The sequence below is a fragment of the Artibeus jamaicensis genome, unplaced genomic scaffold (assembly GCF_021234435.1).
Source record: "Artibeus jamaicensis isolate MK-2021 breed Jamaican fruit bat unplaced genomic scaffold, CSHL_Jam_final contig_2535, whole genome shotgun sequence".
Taxonomy (NCBI): domain Eukaryota; kingdom Metazoa; phylum Chordata; class Mammalia; order Chiroptera; family Phyllostomidae; genus Artibeus; species Artibeus jamaicensis.
In genome coordinates, this window is record NW_026521542.1 from 108,698 (window position 1) to 120,010 (window position 11,313).

General features: G+C 38.1%; 1 pseudogene; it reads left to right on the forward strand.

The window, feature by feature from the left end:
• Nucleotides 1-10,063: 10,063 nt before the first annotated feature.
• Nucleotides 10,064-10,905, forward strand: LOC128626965 (WD repeat-containing protein 74-like; annotated as a pseudogene).
• Nucleotides 10,906-11,313: the final 408 nt, after the last annotated feature.

Below are 11,313 nucleotides of genomic sequence, written 5' to 3' on the forward strand. Positions count from 1 at the left end.
GTCAGAGTGGGTAGTGAAGGATTGGAGATAATGGAATATCAGATGAAGCAGCCTCCAAGGCTGGGAAGACCCTTGTTTGAGAAGTTAATCAGGCAGAGCTGTGCAACAGATGGGTTCATCATCTTGGCTCTATAGATAGGTGCTGGACTGCTGCTGGGTCAAGGAGTTACTCAGGTACACACACTAGGCTTCCTCCTAAGTTTTCATTTTCATTTAGTTCAAAATATTTTTTAATTTCTCTTAATATTATTTCTTTGACCCATGTGTTATTTGGAAGTGTGTTGTTTAACCTTTAAATATTTTGGAATTCTTCAGCTAACTTTCTGTTACTAATTTGCAGTTTAATCCCATTGTGGTTTGAAAGCAGAAATTGTATGATTTCTATTTGCGTGTTTTATGGTACAGAATGTGGCCTAAATTTGTTTGTGTCCCATGTCATCTTGAGAAGAAAGTTTGTTCTGTTGTTGCATTGAGTATTTTATACATGTTTTGGGTAGTATGGACATTTTGATGATGTTAATCCTTCCAATCCATGAACATGGTATATGCTTCCACTTATTTGTGTTTCTTAATTTCTTTCTTCAGTGTTATGTAGTTTTCTGAGTACAGGTCTTTTACCTCCTTGGTTAGGTTTATTCCTTGCTACTTTACTTTTCTTGTTGCTATAGCAAATGGGATTTCCTCCCTAATTCCTGTTTCTGATATTTCATTGTTGGTGTACAAAAATGCCTTTGATTTCTGAATATTGACTTTGTATCCCTCTGTTTTGCCAAATTCACTTATTAGGTCAAGTAGTTCTTTCATGGAGTCTATAGGGTTTTCTATGCATACTACCATGTCATCTGTGAACAATGACAATTTTACTTCCTCCTTTTCAATTTCAATGTCTTTTATTTCTTTTTCTTGTCTGATCTATTTGGCTAGAACTTCCAATACTATGTTGAATAAAAGTGGTAAAAGCAGACATTCTTATCTTGTTCCTGATCTTAGGGGGGAGATTTTAGATTTTGCCTATTAAGTATGATGTTGGCTATAGGTTTCTCATATATGGTCTTTATTATGTTGAAGTAGGTCCCCTCTACTCCCACTTGGCTGAGTGTTTTGATCACAAATGGGTGCTGTATCTTACAAAATGCTTTTTCTGCATCTGTTGATATGTTCATGTGATTTTTGTTTTTTCTTTTCCTCCCATTCCTCCATCCTTCTTTCATTTTGCAACCATCAAAATCATGCTGCTTTTAAGATTTTCTCTTTGTCTTTCCATTTCTGAATTTGAATTATATGTGTCTTAGGGTGGGTTTCCTTGGGTTCATCTTATTTTGGGACTCTCTGTGCTCCCTGGACTTTGATGTCTATTTCCTTCACCAGATTAGGGAATTTTTCTGTCATTATATTTTAAATAGGTTTTCAGTTTCTTGCTCTCTTTCTTCTCCTTCTAGCACCCCTATGATGTGAATGTTAGTACACTTGAAGTTCTTTCTGAGACTTCTTACACTATCTTCATTTTTTTTGCTGTAATGGTTGTGTGCTCTTTATTTTCTTTGATTTTCAGCTTCATCTACTATACCGTTACTCCCTGTAAACTGTTCTTCATTTCAGTTAGTGTATCCTTAATTTCTGACTTGTTCTCTTTTATGATTTTCATGTCCTTTTTATGTTGTTGAAGTTCTCTCTAAATTCACTAATCTTCCCCTAAGTTCATTGAGCATCCTTATAACCAGTGTTGTAAACTCTGCTACTAGTAGATTGCTTGTCTCCATTTTGTTTTATTCTTTTTTTGAGTTTCGTTATGTTCTTTTATTTGTAATATGTTTTTTGTCTCCTAATTTTGGCAACCTCCCTGTGTTGGTTTCTCTGTATTAAATAGAGTTGCTATATCTCCCAGTCTTGGTAGAGTGGCCTAATGTAGTAGGTATCTTATAGGGTCTAGTAGCACAGCCTCCCTGATCACCCAAGTCAGGTCCCCAAGTGCAGCCCTTTATGTGGGCTATATACATTGTCCTGTTTTATTTTAGCCTGAATTGCTATTGGCATGTCAATGGGGGAGTTTACTATCAGGTTAACTGGCTTCAAAGACTGGCTGTGGCATTGTAGAAGATCAGCTGTTCATGGACCTGTCCGACAGAGCAGGATTTGCTTCAGGGAGGCTATGGTGCCCCTTTATTCTTCCACTTGAGTGTGTTACTATGGTGGTCATTGGGTGGTGCTTTGATGTGGTCCACCAAGTGCACTGGCCCTGGGGACTCCTGAGCCAGGAGTTTGTAGACCAAGGTCAGTCATGGCCTGTGTTCTGGCTAAGTTCACCTGGCTTGAGCTACAGAGCAATCTACAGATGGCTGCTATTTGTGCTGGGCTTGGAGGTGCCCATGATAAGACAAGCTGAAAACCAACTAGATGCTGCTAGTGCTGAGCCTGGGGCCACTTAGCAAGTGGTACAGAGCACATGGAAGCTAGATCCTGCTTGTCTGAGAGATTTTTTAAAAGTCTGAAGCATGAGCCACAATAGGCCATTCACATGGAAAAGCCACTGGAAACAGCTTAAGTAGCCCACAAGTTTGCTTCAGGGAATCAACAGGGTGGGACTAATAGTGTGAGGCCAGAAATGGAGATTCAAGTATGGCGCCTGCCTGCCAGTTCTGTTCAAGGAAAGTTTCATTAAAGGAACAATGGATGGTTTTCCAGAACTCTTGTCTGGCAGAAAGCTGCCCCCCCCCCCAACTATCACCCTGATGCCAAATAATTTAGTTCTTCTCTGTGTGTCCTGGGTCCTTTAGTGTTGCTATCCCAGTGCTGGAGCTCAGAGTGAATGAGTCTGGGTAAGTAAGTAAGTATGCTCAGCCCCTTTAAAAGGAACTGTCTGGGATTCCAGAAGCCCTCAGTCTCATTCAGCCTCAATCCCTGCTGGTTTTAACAGTTAGAAGTTATGGGGACTTCTCTTTCTAGCACTGGAACCCTGGATTTTGGAGCCTGATGTGAGTTTGGGACTCCTCACTCCTCAGGGGGAACCTCTACAGCCAAGATATCCCTTTCTATTTTTATTTGCCACACCTGAGTGTGGGATCAGTCCTTTCTATGTCTCCAGCCCTCCTACCAGTCTCTATGTGGCTTCTTCATTAAACTCCTAGTTATAGGACTTCTATTCAGCTAGATTTCAGGAAGTTTTGAATGACTGTTTTTCTGTAGTTTAGTTGTAATTTTCATGTGGTTGTGGAAGGATGCAAGTACCACATTTACCTATATTGCCATCTTAACTAGAATGTTTGGGAGTTGGGTTTTTTATTATTATTATTACTGATTGTATTTTGTTAGTATTTGTCAGTCTGTTCAGATTTCCTTTTCTTCTTGATTCAGTCTTGGGAGATTGTATGTTTCTAGAAATCATACATCTCTTTCAAGTTGGTCAGTTTGTTGGTATATAATTGTTCAAAGTATTTTCTAATAATTTTTTGTATTTCTGGTTATCAGTTGTCACTTCTTCATTTCTGATTTTATTTATTTGGATCTTCTCCCCTTTATTCTGAATGAATCTGATTAAAGTTTTATCAGTTTTGCTTATTTTTCAAGGAACCACTCTTGTTTTTATTGATCTCTTGTATTATTATTAAGACTCTGTTTTATTTATTTCCACTTTGATCTTTATTATTTCCTTTCTTCTACCCACTTTGGATTCATCTTGCTTGGGATTCTCTGAAATTCCTAGACTTGTATGTTTATTTTCTTTGCCCATGTTAGGAAAGTTTTCATTCATTATTTCATTAATATGTTTTTAGCATATTGCTCTCTCTTCTCTTTCTGGTACTCCTGTGATGCAAATGTTGGTACACTTGATGTTGTCCCAGATGTTCCTTAATCTAGCTTTATTTTTAATTTTTTCTCTTTGCTGTTCCAACTAGTTGTTTCTCTTTTTTAATTTTTTATCATTGCTCAACTACAGTTTTTCCCCATTTTCTCCCTACAACTGTTTGCCACCATCTACCCCACCTCCCACACTCAATCCTAGTACCCCCATTGTCTTTGTACATGGGACTTTTATACATGTTCCTTGACTACCCATTCCCTTCTTTCCCCTGTCATCCTCCTCCTCCTTCCCTTCTAGTTACTGTCAGTTTGTTCTTCATTTCAATGTCTCTGGTTATATATTGCTTGCTTGTTTGTTTTGTTGATTAGGTTCCACTTATAGGTCAGATCATATGGTTTTGTCTTTCACCACCCAGCTTATTTCACTTAGCATAATGTTCTCCAGTTCTTATTACTTTGTTTTTTAGTTTGCTGATTTAATTTTCTAATTAATCTAATTTGCTATTGATTTCATGTAATGTATTCTTTATTTCACTTATCATTTCCAAAGGAGTCTTTGTTATGGCTCCTAAGACATCTTTTATATTATTATGTCTTTGTTGAAGTTCTCATTATGTTTAGCTACTCTTCCTCTAAGTTCATTGAGCATCCTTATAACCAATGTTTTGAGTTCTGCTTCTAGTAGATTTCTTGCCTCCATTTCATTTAATACTTTTTCTAGAGTTTTGTTCTGTTCTTTTATTTGGAACATGTTTCTTTATCTCCTCATTTTTTCTGTCTCTCTGTGTTTGTTTCTATGCATCAGGCATATCTGCTACATCTTCCAGTCTTGGCAAGGCAGTTTCAGGTGGTAGGTATCTTGTGGGATATAGTGGCAGAGTGTTCCAATCACCTTAGCTGACTGTTCCAGGGATGTCCCTCGTGTGGATTGTGTCTAACCACATGTTGCAGTTGAACCTTAATTGCTGCTGGCATATCAGTGAGTAGGGTTGATTCTCAGAGTGACTATCTGTGAGGAATGGCCATGACTATAGCACATGAGCTATTGTTCAGGGGCTGACCCCATGGAGTTTGAATCACATGAGTGAGTCTATGATGTCTGCTAAATTCACCCTTTGGGTGTGTAATTTATTTAGCTAATTGAGTGGTGCTCTGGTATGATCTTTACCTGGCCACCAGGTTCTTGGATCTCTTGGGGAGAGTCTCTGATGGAGGCCAAGTTTAGCCACTGACTGTGCCAATCACAGGTCACCTGTTAGAAGCTACAAAGTGAAATGCAGTTGTTAGTACCTGTTTTTGGTTTGGAGGTTCTTAGAAGAGGCTATGCTTTGAGCCAAGGTCATCTGCCACTAGTGCCAAGCTTAGGACTGCTTAGCAAAGACATCCTAAGGTCAGCCCTGCTTGCTTAGAGTTTGTAAACTTTTGTGAGTTTTTAAAAAGTCCACAGTATGGGCTGAGGAACAGCAGCTGAAAGAGGTTTAAACTGGTGCCTGAGTTGGGTGAAACAGGGTCTCAGTAATCACCAGGGTGAAGTGAGTGATGTTAGCCAGGTTTGTGGAGTCTCAGATTTGGTGCTGGCCTGCACTTGCATGTTGAGTGGAGGGACAGCTCAACAAAAGGATAATGGTACCTGCCAGCACTTCTATACTGGAGAAAGTTGCCTCTCTGGCCCTTGCTCTAAAACCAGTCAATTTATGTTCTTTCTGGATGTCTCTGGTATTTTTTGATCTGCTGGGCTTTCTATGGAGCTTAAGGCAAGTGTTTGTGAGTGAGTCTGTGCATGAGCCCTTTAAAGCAGACACCTGGGTCTATAGCAACATTCTGTTATGCCCAGACAGAATCCTTGCTGATATTTACAGCCAAAGATGTTGGGATTTCTCTTTTTGGCTCTGGTGTTCTAGAATGAAGAACCCAGTGTCAGACTGGGGCCTCTCACTCTTCAGGGGGGACCTCTGGAGCTGAGATATCCCTCCCAATTCTTAACCACCTCATGTGAATGTGGTCCCAGCCCATTTTGCATCTCTGCGTCTCCTGCCATTCTTGATACGGTTTCTTTTTTATATCCTTAGTTATAGGATTTCTGTTCAGCTAGTCTTCAGGTGGTTCTCAAGGGTGGTTGTTCTATAATTTAGTTGTAATTTTGATATCATCATTGCAGAGGCAGCACAGCCTTTACTTACTCTGTCAACAAAATTTTATGAATCTTGGTAAGAACAGTGGGAGTCTGTGACATTTTAACCATGGGCTGCTTCCATCTCCCACATCATCCTCAAGCTTCATTACATAGAAGTCCTACCTTAGTGGGCCAGTGCAGGTGGAAAGATTGATACCCTCAATTCTTTGCCAAAGGGGACAAACCTCCTTGGAAGCAGAAATTGAAAAATTTTAGTCTATTGCACAAAACAATAAAGATATAAGTGGCAAATATTCCAGTGATATTCATTTGGCTAAAAACAATATGGCAGATGAACCAGAAACTTAACAGAAAGATCCCTGGGAAAGAGACATGCTTGAAAAGATCACACTTATCCTTGGTGGTTGGAAAGGCACTGTGTATATGTTTGTATGTGTGTACGTGGTGAGAAGGTATCAGAATTTGGAGTTGTTATATTATGTATTTTTATTGTTATTCTATTACAGTTGTCCCAATTCTCCTCCATGTTCTCCCCTGTTCTGCCCAACCCTTCCTCCCACAGTCAATCCCTACCCTGTTGTCCATGTCTATGGGTCATTTATACTTGTTCTTTAACTAGGTCCTTCCCCTTCTATACTTTATTCCCCTCCCCTACCTCTGATTTCTATCAGCCTGTTTCTTGTATCCACGACTCTGTTTCTATTTTGCTCAATTGTTCATTTCGTTCATTAGGTTCCTCTTACAGGTGAGATCATATGGTCTTTCACTGTCTGGCCTACTTCACTTAGCATAATGCTCTCCAGTTCCATCCATGCTGTCCAAAGAAGGGTAGGAGCTCCTTCTTTCTTTCTGCTGCTCCATTGTGTAAATGTACCACAGTTTTTGATCCACTCATTTACCGATGGGCATTTAGGCTGTTTCCTGCACTCAGCTATTGTAAATAATGCTGTTTTTAATGTTGTGGTACATAAGTTCTTTTGAATTGGTGTTTCAGGATTCTTAGGGTATAATCCCAGCAGTGAAATCATTTCCATTTTTAGTTTGTTGAGGAAATTCCATTTTTAGTTTGTTGAGGAAATTCCATACTGTTTTCTATAGTTTCTGCACCAGTCTGCATTCCCATCAACAGTGCACTGGGGTTTCCTTTTCTCCAAATCCTCACCAGCACTTGTTGTTTGTTAATTTGTTAATAATGGTCATTCTGACCAGTGTGAGGTGGTACCTCATTGTGGTTTTAATTTGCATCTCTATGATGGCTAGTAATGTTGACCATCCTTTCATGTGCATGTGGGCCCTCTGTGTACTCCTTGGAAAACTGTCTGTTCAGGTCCTTTGCCCGTTTTTTAATTGGCTTGTTTGTGTTTCTTGTGTTGAATTATTGCACTCTTTAAATACTTTAGAGATCAAACCCTGATATGAGGTATCATTGGCAAATATATTTTTCCATAGAGTTGGTTCTCTTTTTATTTTGCTGGTGTTTTCTTAAAGAAAGAAAACTTATGTACCACAATGTTAATAGCAGCATGATAAACAGGCTGATAGAAACCTGGCCAGAACTTCCAATACTATATTGAATAAAAGTGATGAAAGCAGACATCCTTGTCATGTTTCTGATCTTAGGGGGAAAGCTTTTAGTTTTTGCCCATTGAGTATGATGTTGGCTGTAGGTTTCGCATATATGGCCTTTATTACATTAAGATGTGCTCCCTGTATTCCCACTTTGCTGAGTGTTTTTATCATTAATGGGTGCTGTACTTTATCAAATGCTTTTTCAGCATTTATTGACATGATCATGTGGTTTTTGTCTTTTCTTTTGTATATTATGTATTGAGCTGGCCAAAAAGTTTGAGTGTTTTTTTTTTCCCGTAAGATAGCTCTAACAACACTTAGTTTTCTTTGATTTTACTGGAAACAATTTCATTAGATTTTATTGTGACAACTGTCATACAAGCATGCATTTTAGAAAATCAAAGCTGGTAAATTTTTGTGTAGCCATTTTAATATTGAAGATGGAAGAAAGTCCACAACATTTTTGGCATATTATGCTTTATTATTTCAAGAAAGGTAAAAACACAACTGAAACACACACAGAAAAGATTTGTGCATTTATACAGATGGTGTTGTGACTAACTGAACATGTCAAAAATGGTTTGTGAAATTTCATTCTGGAGATTTCTGACTGGATGGTGTTCTATGGTCAGGTAGACCAGTTGAAATTGATACATTAATTGAGAACAATCAACATTATACTGCACAGGAGATAGTTAATGTATTCAAAATATCCAGATCAATAAAGTTATTGGTGAAAATAAAAAATGTGTCTTTTTTATAGAAAAAAATTATTTGGCCAATCTAATAAAATGTTGCTTTTAATAAATAATTATGAGACATGCAAAGAAACAGGAAGTTTTTATCTATACACACAAAAGAGTGTAGGCAATACAAATGTCTTTGAGGGGCTCAGATATTAAAAAAAGTAAAATATTTCAAAGCAGTTATTATAAATATGCTCAAAGAACTAAAGGAAAACATGTTAAAGAATTGAAGTAAATTATAATCACAATGATTCAACCCCAAGTAGACATTCTCAGTAAAGAGATCAAAATATACATTTTTTAAATAGTAAAAAAATAAAATGACAATTCTGAAGGTGAAAAGTAAAGTAATCGAGATGAAAAATTTACTGGAGGGTTCCAGCATATATTTCTGCTGGTAAAAAAAAGAATTGGTAAAATTTTATTATATCTCAATAGATTCTATACAGTCTGAAGCAACAAAATTTGATAAAAACTATTAATCTACATACCCAAGAAGCTAAAAAATACCAGGTAGGACAAAAAATAAAAGTATTTATAAGTTATAGTCAAATTGTTAAAACACAAAGAATAAAAACTTCAAAACAGATTTAAAAATGACTCATTACATAAAAGGGAATCACATGAATATTAATGTTTGACTTCATATCAAGGCCTTAAAAAAAGGCAACAGTCAGGGAAGTACCACACTAGCCTTTGACTTCTGCAGAGAGGGATGGTTCATGTGTTAGATGCTTATCAACTGCCACATGAGTAAGGATGCTGCCAAAACTCCAGCTTTTTTAATGCTCTTATTTAACAAACTGCACATAGTATATTGTGGCAAAGAAGGAAAATGAATGGCTGACCTTTACTATATGCAGTTCAGCTGATACCAATGCCCAACTTGAGGCTGAAACTCAAATTATGAAGTTGGAAGAAGAGCTGAAAATAGAGAATAATATGCAGTTGTCTGCTACTTTGCTGGCTTCACTGCTAACAGACAAGGTGAGAGAAGAGGTTAAAATGTTGGAGACCTTAGCTTGTTGTTTTGCAAAGCTAGGAGGGCTCAAGATACTTCAGATTAAGGTATGAATGGTTGTGACAAAGCCTGATCATAACACTAAAAGGTAGAATCCCTGGGAAAATGAGGATAGCGAAATGGAAAGTATTACGATAATTGACAGTAAAACAGATTAAGTTCCCCACCATCAGACCCCTAATACAAAGGAAAATTATAAATAACAATTTCCCTAGACTTCTGATAATAGAAAAATATACCCCAAAAATCATAGGAGAAAACTTGCCTTCTTTCTGGCTCTTTAAGTTGTAAATCTTATCATGTCTTTAAAATGTAAATACCTCAGGAACCTAACCAAAACACTGCCCAGAGAACAAAGGGAAAAAAATAGTCTTTTAAAAATACAGACTGCCATAACCAAAACTGATTTATACAAGAGCTAAAGTATTTTTCTACAAAACTATTAAAAATAAAAACAATGAAAGAAAGTGACTATATATAAAAGGTAGGATGTATATTTTCAGTAGGAGATGATATAACATGCATTTTTGTTGAAAGTAAAATGGAATGTAGTTTTATTTTTGAGTGAGAAAAGATATAAAAGACATGTTTTTAATAAAAAAGATAAGCACCAGAATCGTAGCTGTTAGCTGTCAAGCTCAGTTATGGCTGCTGCAGGGACACCGTGGAATAACGCGTGCATCAGCACCAAGATTGGGATCCTTAGAGAGAGAGAGTAAGGAAGAGAAAGAAAGATCCATTGATTGCCTCACATATGCACCTGGATCAGGGATCAAACCACAACCTAGCACCCTCATCACATGTGTGGATTCTAGGATTCTCTGAGTCTGGCAAGACAATGACAAGAAGACATCCTCCAACCCACTTCTGGGACTGAGGGTGGGTCCTAAAGTGTGTAGGATGAGCCAAGACCCAGTGTACCCCCATGTATTTGACACTGGTGGGAAGGAGAATGCTTTAAAGGTGTGGGACCTTCAGGGGTTTGAGGAGCTTGTGTTTAGAGACAAGAACGTAGGTGATTACTGGCTCAACCTGCAAGTTCCCATCTGGGACCAGGACATACAGTTTCTTCTTGAGTCACAGAAGCTTGTTACCTGTACAGGGTACCACCAAGTCCAATCTATGATCCAGCCTCTCTGCAGTGCTGGCCACCTACAAAGAGTACCGACTGACAGATATGACTCACTCCTGGGAGCAATTTGGTGATTGTTGGGAACACTCATGGGAAGCTGGCAAAAATTGACTTTGTTAAGGGCTCCTGCTGGGCTGTCTGAAGGGGCTGATGGGCAATGTAGGAAGGTTACAATGCCACCTTTCAAGCCACTACTAGTTTCCTGTGGCTTGGACAGAATCTTGAGGGTACATAGGATTCAGAGTCCACAGCACCTGGAGCATAAAGTTTATCTCAAATCTCAACTGAACTGCCTTTTCCTGTCAGTCAGGGATAACTGGGAGGATGAACTACAAGAGCCTTAAGAGCCCCAAGAGTCCAATAAGTTATCCCCAGGAGACACAGAGGCAGGTGAGTTTTGGGCTTCCTTGGAGGCTGCTGCCAAGCAGAAGCTCCTTGGCTTAAAGATCCCAAGGGTTTCCAAACCAGAGGGAGAAAGAAGTGACCTGGCTCCAGCAGCCCCTGAAGAGCCTGAGCTCATTTTGTAAATAAACAATTGACACACCCCCTAAAAATGATTTTTTCTAAAATAAAATGATTTCTTCAAAATAAAGAAAAATAGGACAAAATCAGAAAGGTATATGAAAATTGCAAAAGTTTTTAGGAAGTTGCAGAAGGCTTATGGAAGGTATATTAAGAAAAGAATTTTATATGCATTTAGCTAAGATTGAAATGGATTTATTTAAAATTTTTAAAAAATGAATCTTTAGTACTATGTTAAACAGTAGTGGTGAGAGTGGATATCTTTGTCTTGTTCCTGATGTTAGAGAAAAAGCTTTCTTTTTTTTTTTTTTTTTTTAAGATTTTATTTATTTATCTTTAGAGGGGAAGGGAAGGAGAGAGGGAGAGAAACATCAATGTATGGTTGCGTTTG